A 17,471-nucleotide genomic window follows, 5' to 3' on the forward strand; every position below is an offset into this window, starting at 1 on the left:
AGTATTTTTACGCAGATAAAGTCAGAAATGAAACAAAGGATAACTCTGGCTAAAAGTGCAAGCTGATACAGTGGAAACATGAAATTATTCAAAATATTAGAAAAGAGTACTCGGACTTGAGCAAAAACAAAAAAGAAATGTGCATTTATTAGGAATAGCAACACTGTAACATCATAGGCTCATGACCACCTAGAGAATAAATGGGTAGACGATGCTCTGAGCTGCCCTTCAAAGGAATGTCTTTCTTATCACTTGCTGCACTTTCAGGATACCAGGGCCATTAGACTCAGAAGGGTAAAGTTAGTTTTTGTGACTCTGGAACCACTCTAAACTAGCATAAAAGAACAAACTTTTGAACTTGTAGGGAACTAACACTTCTGTTCACTACTAAGACTCCTGATCTTTACCATCCAAATCAAAATCAAATAAACAAAAAGTACTTCAAAAGGGAAACAGGACCCCATTTTCTAGGATCCCCAAAAGAACACATGCTATTAGGCTACAGACATATGCCTAATACAGTCTAACTGCCTGCAAAAATGGATGTTCCTTGTTAACAAGGGATTGTGCTCTTAGGCCAAGGGTCATCCAACGTCTATCTAGGTTGCAATGACACACAGCAGAAGTTTGGGTAGAAGTGCAGACCTCAGAGCTGTGGAGCAGATCTGCAATCCAGCACAACAGCAAAGACACCCACATTCAAAAAACCGAGGCCCTGGAACTAGAACTACCTCAGCTAACCCTGTTCACCTGCAGTGCTCTGTCCTGCCCTGTCTTGGGGATATGTCTGAGTTGCTCACAAGTAACTATGTCTCCCTTGCTCCTGTCAGCTATGAGGTACCTGAGCAAAGGTAAACAGCACCAGTATTTGCAATGACAGCAAATAAAGCCACTTCTTTTTGGTGCTCATGTCAAAATTACTAGTGAGCACAGGACTAGTTTAAAAACCTTGAAAATATTCAAATTACTACTGTATCCAAGAAAAGAAACAATTTCAAATCTAGGATGGGCAAGTTGCTGCTAACATTTCTTTTAAGACACTTTAAATACACTTAACAACTTCAGTTTCACCAGCTGAAGCAGTCCTCCTTTGCTCTCACGCCTACCTGTAACCTGTAAGTGTTGAAAAGTATCAAGGGGCTCTGACTGTAGTGAGATTTGAGGAGAAACAGCAAGAATCAAAGTTTTACAGGTAGCTTAATGGTCACATGAGAAAAGGCCTCTAAAGCCACCTCCTCTGGTGAACTGCCACTGACAGTAATTTGTGGAATGGCCAGTTTCAGAAGAACCTTGTAACGTAACAGCTGAAGGATTTAATTAAACATTAAATTCTTCTCCTGGGACTTGGCAAATACCTATGGTTGCCTGGAAGTCAAGATCCAGAATGTCCTCATGAATGGCAAATCCATCACGTCCGTGGAAACAGGATCCAGTCCTGACACCTTTAGTGAGCTCTCACTTGCTTAAGGTTCTAAGAAATAAAAATTGACCCGTTGAAAAGGGATGAAGAAAAGATTGTGGACCACTCTCCCTTCTGAGGAGGTCAAATCCCATATCTAACCCAGTGGATTCAGCTAAGAGATAATGCTAAAAGATGCCTCTGAACAACCAGGGAGAGCTTTCCTGCCTCCTGATCCAGGACAAGCTTCTCATTCCCTTTCACAAAGGTCAGACAGCCCTAGCTGCCATGCAGAAGCTGCACACTCATTTAATACAAGACTATTACATGTCTTGCACTTAATTATCAGAGGGTCAGAAGGGTTTTCAAGAAAATTCCTCTGGAGTCATTCATTGCAATTCCCAGGCCCTAAACAGGTACAAAAGGAATGTCTCTTGGCTATATACTCTTAAGCAAAATACCCTCTTGAATGGACACTGCCACCTCAGATGAAACACAATTCAAAGCAGGCAGGTTTAAACACTATCAGAGACACGAGACTGAAACAAAAACCAGAGAAAATATTTTCCACAGTCTGGAAAGGAAAAAAGAAACATAGTACCCAGGAGTGAAGGAGGACCAGTAGAAGGGGAAAAAAGTAAAACAAACAAACAAACAATTAACAAGAAACTTTAGACTGTTTCTTGTTTTTACCTTATCTAACAATGCCAAAGCTATGACAGAGTGTTATTTCATTATTTTTTTTGTTTGTATCAGAACAACTGCGTATGCTTCTAAGTGACCCAACATTGGCCCATACCAGCCCTGCATTTTCACCTTGGGAACAGAGTATCTTCATTTCATCCTTCAAATTTTATCAGTTGCATGGATGTGTCATCTGGGTCCTATGGGAAAAGTACTCTATCACTTGCAGACAGTTACTTATCCAGACAATTCCAGTTACTGATAACAATCTGCACATTTAGTATATTGATACTTCCTTATATTTGTATAATACTGTTTTTTTAAACTGGGATCATTGTAGGAGAAACTGGGAACTACAAATACCTAACAGGTGCAAGAAATATGAAACTAAGACCAGCAATAGTGGTAAAAATCAGGCTACTCATCTCTTTTCTTGATCTAACAGGTGACCATTATCACTGCAAGAAACTTTTCCAGAAAATCTAGTCTCCTACACTCAAAACTGTTTCCTTCAGCCTGGAGGCAAAACAGCCTCCTCAAAGCTGGCAAGCAGCGAAACTAGAAGTGTGACCACTGTGATCCTTTGGAAGTTTTCAGATGAGACTGCAAATATACCCTCCAAGTGAGCATGTGCTACTATGGTAAATATCTTAGTAAGCTATCTTCTCCCAGAAACTACGGATAGGAGGTTAACTTATACTTGACATAATAATTGGCTGCTGCGAATAACCAGGGACAGGGACCACCCCAAACACCAATGGGGATCTGAGCTCAAGGCCTGAGTTCTAATCAGTCTAAAAAGTGCCCCTTCCCATCATTTTAATGGTGACTACATTAGAAGGTTATGGGGATACAGAAGTATAGTGGAGTTACAATATTAAATCATTAAATATGAAAGAAGTGGTATTTACCAGAGAAAAATTTAAATTTCATAATTTCATTTTATTTGGTTAAATATCATTAAATCTGTAACATTCTAGTGATGGACTATACAGATGTATAGTTAACTAAAGCAAATGAAAAGATGGAGTATGACAAAGGTAAACACACTGTGGCCATGGAATACAGATTTAATTACTGGGAAACACTCCAAAAAACACCAGTTTAACAAAAAAGACCCACAAACCAAAATTCAAACCCCAAAACACTTGCTCTTGAGATGAAGTATGAACAAACTTTAGCAGTTGCAGACATGGATGTGATTTTAGTGTTACACTACTACAGATGGCTTTTCAAAATTCATTTTTACATTAGGAGTTGTGACAAGCAATTTCTTTATTCTAAATAGTTTCCAGAACAATGCCTGAGAAGACATCTCTCAGATTCTTACTGAACTCTTGATCTTTTAATGCAAACATACTTTGGATAATGCTGATCATGACTCAGTGCTGACAATGAGCAGACCTCCTAAATGCAGAGCCCTTCACTTTTAATATATATATTAACTATATATATATGTTAAGTACACTATACACAGGCTCCATTTCCTGTCTTCACAGTTCATCATGTGCTCCCACCAATTCTATTCCCCCTCTTTCACTATCCTTCCTAAGCAAAACTGCCAGCCCCATTCCCTGACCTGCCTCTGCAGGACTCCTGCCTTGTGCTCTTTATGCCCCTCCGTCATATGGAACCCTCTGTATTTTTCCTCTTCTTTTCAGAGGAGAGGGAATTCAAGAACTATTGTGAAAAATACAGGCTATGTGTGATCTAAAGATTAGAAATGCAAAATAACAGATTCTGGTGAAAAACAGGCCTCTTTTCCTATCTGCTGTGGTGATAGGAAATCAATGTAAGCAGTGAAGGAGAAGCAAAGCTTTGGTGACTCATTAACAGAAATTTTGTTGTTTCAGTTATCCTGAAAAGATGCAGAGTTAGGTCCTTCCCCACCACATCGGTGATACCCACATGAGGAAATAGACACTTTGCACTCCTATGATAAAAAATCTGTGTACATATCTATCAGACATACGCCCAAAAATGGCACTAAAACCTACACATTTCCTTTATAAGGCCAGCTCTCCAATGGAATGATACCACAAGAAGATGTATTTTGGGGTGAAGAACTGGACTTAATTCATGGGAGTTTTTCAGTGTTTTCAAAGACTGACAAGTCAATAGCCATGTATTTTGGGTAGGTCAAAACAAACTGTCTAGATAGAGCATGACAGGTGCACCTTCCCCAATGGCTAGAGATCCAGTCTTGGAATCGGAGGATCTGCTTCACTACGGCTTAAGGTTGCATAACCTTCCCAAGGTCATTTTTCATGACACCTTACAAATAAAACACATGGTATTTGACTCACTTCCCACATTCACACCAATGTAAACCAGAGTTAGAGTGAAGCTAAGTTTACAAGGCTGTGGAGGAAAATCAAACCTGATCTTTGCCCCAAAAGAAGAGGCTGATGGAGTTAAATGCTTACTTAAACTTGGTCCAGTCATTAACGCACCTCTGATCAGGTTCTTTTGCAAGCAAAGTTAGAAAGTTTCTTTACAATCTACTATCTTAAATCAGAATTTAAGATTAGTCAAATTTATTATTATTTTGACATAATTCTTGGGGAACAAGGTAGGTTGAGCTGGCAACAAGATACATAAAGACTTTGGCCTCCAGGCTGAGCAGCCCAAGCAGAACCCAAGCTGAACAACATTGTTGAAAAGTTGTCTGCAACGAAAAGAAAATCTGAACTAACCCTTCCCCTCAAAAACTATGAACAAGCAGGCAGTCTCAATCCTGTTCCTAGCTGGCAGCAATAGGAATCTTTCCAAAGAGTGGCAGGAGCAGAAATCTCTGAGTTTTTCTAGGTCAAAGCTAAGGTTCAGCAGCTGGAAAACAGTGCTGGAAATCTTTCACTGCTGCTGACTTTCTAGAAAAAAAATAATATTTCATTCAGAAATCTGTCAGGCTGGCACTGTTTATATAAGCAGCAATGTCACAACAAAGCCTATACAGAACCTCCTTGTAGTCAGTAAATGGCTTAAATTCATTAGTATTACTACACTGGTGTAGAGTGGTAACCTGGAATTACCACACAGCCCAGGAAGACCTTACTCCTGATGCCACTGGTAAACATAAGTGAGATACAGCAACGTGTCAAGCAACAGCCTTACTTGTGCCTTGCAAGGCTGCAGTTACTCATGCACATCCCTCAGTACTGTTCAAGACAGTATTTCATGCAAAGAGAGGGGTTACAACAGCAGCACTTTACCTACTCTTTTGTACAGCATAAACTTTTTTTTAGCACCACGGTAGCTGCACAGGGAGCATTCCAAGCATGGCTCGAGAAGCTTACGTCTTGGTATTCACAGAAACAGCTTGCTGGCCGTAAGGCAACACCAGCCAGATACACGGCAGGGAAATTTTTTGCATGGGTATCACTGACTTGTCAGGTGGGACCCTGAGCACTACAAGGCAAACAGCTTTGCTGCAGGATTCGCCCTCACAGCTAACCCCAAGCAGCCCACACTTCTCCAGGAAGGCATGGCTGTGACTTCCAGGCCTGGCTGTGATCAAGATGAACTTTTTCCCAACAGACACCTGAACACTGGGAAAATGCCACCCAGCCCATGAGAAGCCTGAATTAGGCAACTTCACAGCAGTGTCTCTGTGGGTCCCACCTCACCGACGGCCCCCAAGCCCTCGTGCCGGGCGAAGGCCGGTAAACGGCTCCGCTGCCCACCGCCTGGAAGAGATGCCGACATCCATTTTGGGAGTGGAAGAGCCCAGCACCGATGGCAAAGTTTGGGGCCCTGTCCGAAGTTTGGAGGCAGAGCACGATGTGCAAAGAGAGGACTGACTAGCACACACGTACAAACACACGGCGGCTGAGCTGTGAGGTCCGCGCCGCTGACCGGGCGAATGGTGCCCGGCGCCCCAGCCGTGCCGGCGGCGGAGCGGCCACCGTGCGTCCCCGAGGCCGCGCACCGCCACAGGGCCCGGCGGGACATAGGACGAGGAGCAAGTTCGGGTCGCATAGAACTCCTTCTCGGGGTCTGGGGCACGGCAGGCCCGGCGCGGTCCCCGCCGAGCTCGGCCCTGCCGCACGGCCCGGCCGCGGCCCGGCCTTAGCGCAGCCACCGCCGCCGGCAGCCGGACCCGGCTGCGGGGAGCCGCGGAGAGCTGCGGAGCGCTGCGGAGCGGGTCCAGGGGGGGCTTCCCCGCGGCCCCGAGGGCGGCAGCGCTGCCCACCTGTACCCCCGCCCGCCTCCTGCGCCCCTCGTCGGGCGGGCGGCCGGCGGCGGACAGGGGCCCCGGGGCGAACGGCGGGGTGGGCGCCACCGCCCCCCGCCGAAGCGGAGCGGAGCGGAGCGCAGCGGGCCGGCAGCGCCGTGGCGCAGCACCGCCCGCACGGCCCCGGCAAGGCGGGGGGCGCCGGGGGCCGGCGGAGCCCTCGCCCTGGAGCCGCCGCGGAGGCGGGAGCAGCGGGAAGCCGGGACGGAGATTCGGACATCGCGGCTGAAGTCGCCCCCTCCCCTCCCTCTCGGTTACCTGCTTCCCGGGGACACTTTGGAGACGCCTCCAACATCGGCAAACACTAAAGAGAACTGACCCCGCCGCCGCGGCGGCCGCCGCCGGCCCCAACCACTGCGCCCCCCCCTCCCTCCCGCCGGCGCCGCCGCCCCGCCCCGCCGCCCCCGCGCCGGGCGTCGCCCCCCGCCGCCCCCCTCGGCCCCCCCTCGCCGCCGCCCCCGCCGCGCCCGCCGCCCCCGGGACGCTCCCCGAGCGCTCCCGGCGCCGCGCTCCCCCCGCGCCCGCCGCGCGAATGGCCCCGTCCGCGGCCCGGCCCCGGCCCGGCGGCGAGCAGCGCCCCCAGCGGCGGCGCGGGGCCCTGCGCCCTCCGCCCGCCCCCAGCGCCGGCGGGCCCCGGCGGGCCCCGGCGCCCCGCGCTCACCTTCCCCCGCCGGACCCGGGACACGGCCGGGGCCGCGCTTCACCACACGGCGGGACCTCGGCACCGCAGAGGAGGGAAACCCCGACCGGGGGAGCGCGGAGAGCAGCGGCGCGGCGGCTGTGCCGGTCCGTGAGAGGGGTTTCGAGCGGCCTGGCGCGTGTGCTCTGCTCCCCAGCGCCGCTGTCTGCTCCGCTCCTTGCGCGCCCAGAGAGAGCGGGCTGCGGGCAGCGAGACTTGAGGCACGGAAAAAGAAAATAATGGCTGGCACAAATACATGGAGAGGGGGGCAGCCACCACAGCACACCAGAGAAGAGGTTTGATTTTATTTCCCCTGTCTGGTGTTACTCATTCTGGCTCAGACCACTGTAACTCCAACGTGCCTCTGTCTCACCTTTCCCCTCCGAGAAAGCCGTTTTCAGAGAAAAGTAGAAAATCGGAAACATGATTTATGTTAAAATTCTTTTCTGTCTAGAATTAGGGCAAATTTTTCCGAAAGGGAAGATAAGTGATGCAGTTGCTGGGCGCTGCGTGGAGGGAGCTGCAGGAACGAGGGCCAGGGAGCGCAGCAGTGGAGGTTCAGCCATGGAGGTTCCACGGTGCATCACTGACACCTCCTCCTTCCGCAGGTGGACACAAACCCTCCTTACACAGTGCCACGGCTCAGCTACATCAAGCCCTGGCTCAATTGCTGTTTCTGTGCCTTTCCAACCAAAACCAATAGTCCTTTGGTTTTGCCATCATAAAAATATTTAACTTGTTGCCAGGTTTCAGGGTTGCACATCCCTTACAGAAGGCAGAACGAGGCAGATTTTTTTTTTTTTAATTTAAAAAAAAAGAAACAAAAAATGCCTATGTAAAATTGAGATTAAAGTCCAAACTGTTTCTTCCTTCAAATTAGAAATTAATAGATGAGTAAAAGGGGAGAATCCAAGAATTTACTTTCTAACCTTCTTTAGCATGAAGAGAACATTCCAATCTTTATCTCAAAGTCATCAAAAGTTTATTGTTCATTAATAAATGATTTCCCAGTTTAATCCACAATCTATCTAATTTATTTTGTAAAAATCTGTTTTCTTGATTGCCTCAAGTAAAACAAGCCACAAATTTTTAAATCTATGCAAAATCCAGGTAGAAGCATCAGAACTTGAAGCAATCATCTTCCTACCTGATTTGCAAGACTGCAGCAACAAAATTCCTCAGGCTTAGAAACAAAACTAGATTTTTTTGAGGGGGGAAAAGTCTACATCTTTTTGCTACACAACTAAGTTTTAATGATAGGCATGAGAGTTATAACATTAGTCACAGCAAATGTAATTTAAAAATACAACAGTTAAGTCAGGATCAGAATGAATCCAGAGTTCATATTTCCTCCAGTATCTGTTATTCCATGAGATTTTTTTTTCAATAATTACTTCATAGCAAGAGGTGGATCAGTATTAAATGAAAAAGAAAAAATATGCAGCCTGATAGGATTCCCAAGCATGGTGTAGGAACATGCTAAAAGCACAGAGCCCAGGTGAATTTTGGTAGTAAGCTTGCATATTGTAGATAACTTAAACACCAAATACATGTCATGACACCTAGTGGCAGAGCTGTATTGTGAGCAACTAAGTGATATCAAGTTTTTATTCATACTATCAGAATACTAAGATGCCATTTACAACTTACTCAGCATTTGCTACGACAGTTTTATTCATACCCTGTATTCAGCAGTGGTAGCTTGTTAATTCTCCCCTTCTCATTCCTCCATTGTTTTGTTTTCTGATTCTGTGATTCCTTACCCCTTAATTTAATTTAAGAACTGAGGACAGAAATACACAGTATAACACAGTTTCTTATGTAGTCTTCTGATACAATATAGCAATGGATAATAATGTAAAGTACTTTTTATTACACTACTACAGATTTTTGTGAGAGTAAAGTTCATTCAGATGCTGAATCATGACGATATTGTCCATAGAAGTTTGTGGGGTTTTTTTCATTTGTTTGTTCTTGAGTTTTTTCTTTATAATTTTAGGTCATGTCATTTTTGCTTTACTTGCTATTAGTAGTTTGAAGAACAACCCTAAAGTATAGCACATACTTAGCATCAGTGTACCCAGAAAAAAAATGCATCCAATGAACGTCAGTATCAGGTTACAAGGGAGGTTTTGTGAGCTTTCTGCAATAGATAGATGTAATTCCAACATGCCTCTAAAATCTCCAATCTGTCCTATTATTTCAAAAATTAACATTTTTATAATATTGCTAGTACCAAAAAGCTAAAGCTTAGTTTAAAAATGTATCTTGAGATACATCTATCAACTTAGAAGTCTTGTATCTTGATACACATTTTGTGGTGCAAATGGAATGTAGCTGAAAGAAAACGTAATACAAAGGAGCAGATTTTATCCCAAAACTTACCATATATATACATATTTTAAAAACAAAAGGTTAATATATTTTGTAATAATTTTAAGTCTATTTTTTAATGTTTCCTATATTACTGGAGTTTTACATTTATGAACAACTAAACTGCATTACTAGTCACTTCTTTAGATTTATGCAACTTTATGTTTGAGGGTTTTTTCTCTGCTACTGCTAAGATACAGGATAAAGGTTAGTCAGCACCTTCATTAAAAGCAGCTTAATACAACCTAAAAACTTCTCAGGTCTTGAAAACAAGATGCACAGTTTGCATATATTTGTTTCACTTTACTCCATTATTACACAACACAAGTGTCATGACTTGCTCGACTATCTAGTTTCAGTATGCAAGTTGTTAATAGGAGTGCTTAATTCAGTATGCAGTTTGAAAATAATAAAAAGCTACATTAATGCCTAAATGCCTGCACAAATACCTAAGTGGGGGAAAGGACAGAGTCATTCTATTTGGTCTGTACATGAGTGCAGGACACTTGAAGATATTTGGCCTTTTCATTTTTAACCTCAGATTCAGAAAAAAATAAATTGGCACTTTCACACTCACTTGCAAGAAAAATCAAAATATTTTAATTTTTACTAATATATTTTATTATTAGAATTGTAGTTTTAAAAATAATCATCAAGAAATGAGTTTCCACCCCTCAATACACTTTAGTATAACAAACCAAACCAAACCAAAAATAAATCCTCAAAGAAAATACCCAAAGATGTATTTAAGGAGTAGAAGATTGACAGAACTGGTTGGAAAGGAGTTCAGAAGTTCTGCTCAACCACCCTCCCTGCCTCCTCAAAGCAGGACTAACTTTAAAGCTGGATCTGACTTTGAAGTTAGCAGGTTGCTCGGGTTCCTTTTGAAAATTTCCAGGAGTGGATATTTTACAGCTTCTTCCAGAATTCTGTTTCAGAGTTTTATAAAGTCTCTTCATAGCTGTACTATTTATTTATTAAAGAATTTGGATGGTTCTTTGATACTAAAGTTGAAAGCATAATGAAGCTAATAGAGTGCTCATAATATACCAATAATAAGCAAATAATGCATTATTTACATTAGTCGGTCATTCAACTGAATAAAAGCCTCTAATAGCTTAGTACCAGCAGAACGGGTCACTTAATTTTTTTAATAATATTTTTCCAATCATTAAAAGCAAAACCGAGTAGTTTGGGATTGTATTTTATTAAAACACAGTATTATTAATGAACCTAAGTCTAGTCAGACCACTGCTCTCCCCAGTTACAGGTGCAGAACTGTGATTATAAAAGTAGATTTTTTACTACAATGCATGACATACAAATGATTAAACCAATTTCTCACTAAGTAGTACATAGAATGAGAGGCATGAACAAACCAAGACAGAACAAACTACAAGTAAATACTGTGAAGTTTTCTCAGGTAATGGAAACCATTTACTCTTATGCTCCAGCGAGGACTCACAAGCAATGAATTTTAACAACTCACACTAACACACTATCTTTGATGATTCATGTTTAAAATGTGAGTTCCTTAAACCAGATGAATCACACAATCACTTCAAGAACTTAAATTAAGTGAACCAGAACTTGCACTTGTCAGCATATATTGAACTTTTTCCATCACTGTTGCTATAAGGACATTGAGAAACCTCCAGGTCCTCATCTCCTTTAACATGTATCATTTTTTTAGAACACAAAGGGAACCCAACCAAAATGATGTGCTGATTTTGCAATTACCAGCTTATATCTAGGTCTCTCTATCATTAAGGTATCAACGCTGTTTCTTTATCAGTTGACCCACTGGCCCAAATTCAGATTGCTTTGCAGGTGGCATTGTATTTCCCAGTAATTACTTGCTGCCATTGCTTTCATACGTCAGTGCTGGGAATAGTAAAGCTATTGTAAAGTGTACATAAATGCTTTACCCTTCTAATAATGCTAATGAAACTTTAAAATTATACTGGTAGATTACTTTGTAGTAAACATGAGGAGTTGTACTGCACATTCAGAAAACTTCACATCACTCGTTATCATAGTTCATGTATCCAAAACTACACAAAAGATAACCTCAAGCCTCTAGTTTTAATTTGCACATTCAATTTGTGACAGCTCTTTCCATAATTTTCCACTTATTTTCAACACAAAGTACCATAAAAACTTTCTGTACAGTCATCCCACCTTCTAACAACTTCAGAAAATGTGATGTTGCATATTTATTCATATCTAGTTAATATGTATACTAACTGCATAAACTTCGTGTATCTATATGCACAGATACTTAATACAAGTTCATCACCCATTGTGAACATTTTAAACTTCTCATATATCCGATGTGTTTTGCAGATTAAAAAAACAACAAAACCAAACCCACAAACAAAAGCCAGCAAGATTTGGATTACTTCTATAAAGCACAGAGCACAGCATGGTAGAAGAAAACCAAGATAATTCAGGTCAGCCAGGGCTCCACATCTCACGACTACAGCAATGAAGACAAATCTAACTACAGTTTGATAAATCAGCAAGAATAATATCAGTACTAGCAACCTGGAGATCATGGTGTATAGGTTTTCCATTACAAAGCACACAGACATTTAGAAATGGCCCATTTCTGCATTAGTAGACACTGCTACCTGATGAGACTACGCTGGCTTTGCACAGGAGAAAAGTGTGGGAAAGCCAAAGTGTAATTACAGGCCAAGGAAGCAATAGATTCCATAAGATTAAATTCTGGGGGTTTTGCTTTACTGATAGCATTCTGACTACATAAAAAGGCCTTCAAACAAGCCCAAACATGATGCTATTTCCATTGACAGTGTTGTACGAGAGGATCACACCCATCTTGAAATGCTTTGGATTCTCATAAGTGCCTCTCAGTGCAGGCAGAGATTACTGCAGCACTTCAAACATAACCAAAGTGACACCCACAATGTGACCAGTTTGTACAGCAGTGCCCATACTAGTTACATTTATTTGCAGAGTCATGCTGGTGAGATTGTACCTAATTATATCTACTGCCACATTTACAGGTAGTATACTGTAACAGACTAGATCCCAGGGAAAGCAGGGATTAGGCCTTTTACATCTTGAAGTTAAGGCCAGTGTTGGACATGAAAACTAAGTATTTTACTAAACACATTCACATTCTTGTCCTGACATTAAGTTTACCTGATAAAGAGATAAAAGGACACAAGTAGTCCAAAGAGAATTTAATTAGTAGAAAGATGTTTTCCCTTCTGCAATCTCCATTTTCCCCCTCTATAATCTCTATTAAGTTACCCTGCTAAATACTTTGCAGGATAGTGGATCAATTCTGCAACAAGTTGAAAAGGACCTGTATTTCCACCATTCTGTAGAAGTAAAAAACTCACTTAAGGAAATTGGGCAACATTATAAAATTATACAGCAATTAAACCTGTATTAAATAAGTAATTTCTTAAATTATTATTCTCCTGGAACAAGAACTACCTTAGACTTACATGAAGCCGAACTGCAAGAGCAGAAAAGAGAAATTGTCTGTACCCAGCATTCATACAGAAAAAAAGGGTTCCCCCTCTCCCAGCCCCAGGGGAAAAAAAGGCTCAGAAGTTACGAGTACTGCAAGCATGACTCAGTACACAACATAAAGGGCTTATCCTGGTCAATAGGAATGGTAATAAAGCATTGCCTACATATGCTTCTAAGTATAGAATCTCATGAATGGAAACACTAAAAGCAAGGGCAACTGGCAGCATTGTCACTCAAATGATGTTTATTTTTAGAGGATTACTAATGCTGCCAATCTGTCGTTAGTACTATCTCCTGCCAGCACACACAAGCTTCATTCTCAGTTTGTCCAATTTTTTAAGTAACAGCTCTTAGAGCAACAAGATTCCTGCTACTTCTAGGGACTGTAGCAACACACAGCTTTAAAACAGATAGAGTGTAATTGAGTAAGCAGCAGGTATTACATTAGCTGAAAATACAGAATCAATGCATGTTATACCTACATCAAATGCAACTGAAGTCCTCCGTTTCACCCTCAAAGTAGCCATTTCCAAGAGAGTTTACCAGGCAAGAAGTTTACTGTGTATTATGCACGTCATAGCAACAAGCACTGTAACTTTCTCAGAGGACAGCAATGAACACATAGTGTAACAGTGTATTCTGAGAGTGAGACAAATCACATCAGTATTGGATGAATTTGGTTAAAGTTATTTGGCTTCACATCATTTCACAATTCTGCCAAAATTAGGACTCCACCTCTCAGTAAAGTCTTTTGGATCTGATGACAAAATTATAAATTACTGGCTGTAATGAAGCACAAATATTGTATAAACTGACAAAAATAGCTGGAATTCTATTGCTATATGAAGGCGTAATACAGTGGACAGTAAGGTTTGCAGCAGTTTTTTTTTTTTTTTAAATGAGCAGTCAGTGCAACATTCTCCCATTAATGATAAAACTCTCCCACCTTATCTTGCATTGTCAACAAATCATCAGTTCACCATTATGCGCTAGCTATGCCAGGACAATGGGAGTTTGGGAGTTATAGGAGCTCTAGGATATTTTGCGAATTGACACAAATGTGCTAACTGGATATTTTTACTAAAATGTTGCTGTATAACACATCATTGAGCCACACCTTCCCCACCCACCTAATAATTTACCAAAAGCATTAGTTTCATGATGGTTCAATGTTGCTGAATTTGACAATTTAAGCAAGAGCAAACCCCCACATAATTTGAGAAGTTCAGTGTTCATTTAATGAGAGAATAGGACCAATCTATTACCTGGAATAATAAATAAAAATGCTTAAAAAGGCAAAGTTTATGGCAGATCTGTACATCTCTGAATTTCTCTGGAAGTTGAAACAAGAATAGTGCCCACATTTCTTCACAGAAGTTAGGGAAACATCCCCATGCCTGAAAATGTTTTGATTCTTCAGAGCTATATAAAGACAAAGCACAAGCAAATTACAAGGCACTGCATCTTTACAGATTGACTTGAAAATCCTGGGGCTGTTTTATGTGTTTCCTTGCTACACTTAAAGTTCACTATGGAACCCAGTGTATTACTGATTTATATATACACTTGATAAAAGAAAAACAAAGTCAACAGTATAAATATCTTAGATTAAAAAATCGAAATTTGAAAGGAGTGTTTTGTAAGAATTTGTAAGTTTTAATTTCAAGACAAAAGCTAGCAAGTTCTTACTTTCTTTTATCCACATTATTTCTAATGCAGTATCTTTGCTTTAAAAAAAAAACCAAAGAATGAACATGTAAATGTTGATAGAATCTTGCTCTTTTAATTGAAAAGCTGCAATTAATAAGGTGTTTGATACTGTATAAAGTAAGGTAAAACATACAAATATTGATATACACTAAAATCAACTCAATTAATGCATGGCCTAAGCAAGATCAGTACCCACCTTTAGTATGTAACCACACATATAACTACTGTTGAGACTGAAATCAAGAAATAAAACTATGACAGAGGGAAGCAGCATTGTGGTGCAGACTATGCAACAGGATTCCCTTCCAGAGGCCAAATAATACTTTGCAAATATAAGAAAGAAAGAACTAAGTAAGTGCTTTGCCATGTGACAAACTCAATAGTGACAGGACCCATTAGTCGGAATCAAGCACTACTGCATTAATAGCTGCCTTGAAATACATAGACCAGCTCACCACAAAACAGTATGGAATCAACTTATGCAGAGATCACCACAAATGTTCCAATCAGATCTTTGGTTTACTCCAAAGAAAACCCTGAGACATTAAACTTGATGTGCAGGGATGCTCCAGACTGAGCTGGCTGGCACAAGACAATTCTTGTTATACTTACCCAGGTACATCCAATACCAAATAAAAAGTTCAGATGGATTTACATTTCAGAAATCATTCAGGAAGACCTAAGCCTTACTGTATTGCATACTACAGTTACTAATGTAAGGCAACTTGCCTTCTGGATGAAATCACAATTTATACCAATATCCAAATGGTAAGCCTTCATAATATTCACTTTCATAAAGTGTTGCACAGAAATTAGTTAAAAAAACCCTCAGTATTACAAAGTAGCTGATGGGCAACATATAGATGATGAACTGAGTGTGACAAATATCCAGACAAGCTTTTAGGGAAAAGAATTACAAGCTTTTCTATACAGCATTCCCCAATAGTACCCAAGATACCAGGAAGACATAAGTAGTACCTAGGTATGCTTTAGTCTATTCCTACAGACTAAAGAAAGGAAGCTAACAGAAGAAATTTTCAGAATTACAAACACATAGCAAACTACTGTATCCAGTCTATTTTGCACCTCCAAGACTTCAAAATCTCTTGTCAGGCACAGTATGAAATCTGCTTTGCTCTGTTTATTAGGGTTTCTGGAAAAATTATTGCAAACATAAAAAGAAACCTATTAAGTCAGTTCATGGAGAGAGCTACCCCTTTTCTTTTCCTAATATACCATATCTCAACAAACCGCTATTGGTTTTCATATAGGACCTTGATCCTTCAGTTGCATCACGACCATAGTTGCATTTCACTTGCCCTTTTCCAGTTTTGAAGAACTTCATAAGAATTATAGATTACTGATGTCCTCTTAAGAAAAAACCCACAAAAAACACCACCAAAAAACCAAACCCAAACCTGAAATCCCAAAACACCATGCCACTAGCCACTGATTTTTAGAGAATCTTTGAGATGCTATCAAACTTAAAACTTCAAGAACTGGTTGTTCTCCCTCCCATCCTACTTTATGAGCACAGCTTATCTCCATGTGGCATCCTCACGGTGTTGGTCAACACAATTTGAAAGCAGCATTTGAAAAATCATTCCCCCTACAGGACTGTCTGGATTATTATTATTTAAGGAACCTGAAGTCACCTGCTACTCCAGCATAGTTACTGCTTGGGACAGATGACAATGCACAGGTATCTAAGAGATTACAAGAGTTATAGTCCAAAACCAGGTGTGATACAGAAGATACCAGTGCAAGATGATGCTCCCAACTTCTTCCCTCACCTCAACCCCCACAAATTTAAAACCTTATGCAAATCAACTTTAGGCTTGATATACGCTAAGTCACCTGGAGATTTGAAGACTTCCCTTTGTCACTTGTTTACTTAGCTATGTATACATCCTATACTGCCATCTTCCAGAGTTCTTGTTCTTCAATAAATTGCCTACACCAAATAAATAAAGATGTATTTTATTCTGTGCATGTGAAACGTAGCTAACGTCTTCAGCAGACATATGGACAGCTTAGAGAGAGACTCAAGAGCTATTCACACTTCATCACCAGACAGAGTGACAGCTGTCACACATTCTTCATTGACTCAGCACAAATACATACAGATCAAAACCACCAGGTTTCATCTGTCCCTTGAACAAACCTTCAGAGGAAAGGATAAGATGGTGGCCAGTGTGTTTAGTCTTGAAAACCTTCTACCAGAGTGCAAGAGTCCTGTTCTTGAAGCATACAACAGACAAATGAGATCTGTATCTGTGACTTGGGACACAAACGTTTTCTGTGTTAGATGTCTGTAAACACATCTGGCTTTCTATCTAATCTCAAGAACATTTGATTTGTAACATTATTGCCTTCCTTCTGGAAAATAACTGGCATTTTCTGAGCAGTTTCTTTGCATCTGTAACTATATTTGATTAAGGTTTGACAACATTGATCTGATAAAAAGTTAACTAAGAATATCATCACAGAACAATGACTACAGACTTGCTACTTAAAAACAAACAAGCATAACACAAAAAGCCAACCTGTTCCTGAGCAGTAAAACTCAAGACATCTAAATGGAGAGGTAACAGATCACTTGGAAGTTTTGGAACAACTTCAGGTTTTTTTACTAGAAAATGGAGTTAAAAAAGATAGGAGAGTCCCCTCCACAGACTGTTATAGACCATCCAGACCTCCAGCTCTAAGGCTTCTCATAGCACATAACACCTTCTGCCTAACACAAGTTTGCTAACATTTTATATTATGCAGAAAATTCTAAAAACATAAATCATGTTTTAGCCCCCACCTTCCAAATCCCAGCTATACAATGCTTTCCATTTCTTGCACTAGCTCTGAAACTATTGATTATGCAGCAAGCTGAT

At 41.2% G+C, this 17,471-nt stretch overlaps 1 protein-coding gene and 1 long non-coding RNA gene across 5 annotated transcripts in view; one reads left to right on the forward strand and one right to left on the reverse strand.

The window, feature by feature from the left end:
* The window catches only part of STAU2 (staufen double-stranded RNA binding protein 2), a 171,245-nt gene extending 164,130 nt beyond the window's left edge, over nucleotides 1–7,115 (reverse strand). For 3 of the 4 annotated variants that reach the window (XM_085053044.1, XM_085053042.1, XM_085053045.1), the window contains exon 1: nucleotides 6,576–6,704. The gene's annotated coding sequence lies outside the window, so the exon portion shown is untranslated. Of the gene's footprint in view, nucleotides 1–6,575; nucleotides 6,705–6,978 lie in introns of those variants that run through there. The other variant, XM_085053043.1, reaches the window with a different exon arrangement.
* Nucleotides 7,116–7,151: 36 nt separating this feature from the next.
* Nucleotides 7,152–7,796, forward strand: LOC146442133 (uncharacterized). Its single transcript, XR_014850160.1, has 2 exons — nucleotides 7,152–7,292; nucleotides 7,451–7,796. It is a non-coding gene; the product is annotated as an uncharacterized LOC146442133 (long non-coding RNA).
* The last annotated feature ends 9,675 nt before the right edge of the window (nucleotides 7,797–17,471 follow it).

The sequence above is a fragment of the Lichenostomus cassidix genome, chromosome 2 (genome assembly GCF_008360975.1).
Source record: "Lichenostomus cassidix isolate B80296 chromosome 2, HeHo_3.0, whole genome shotgun sequence".
NCBI lineage: Eukaryota > Metazoa > Chordata > Aves > Passeriformes > Meliphagidae > Lichenostomus > Lichenostomus cassidix.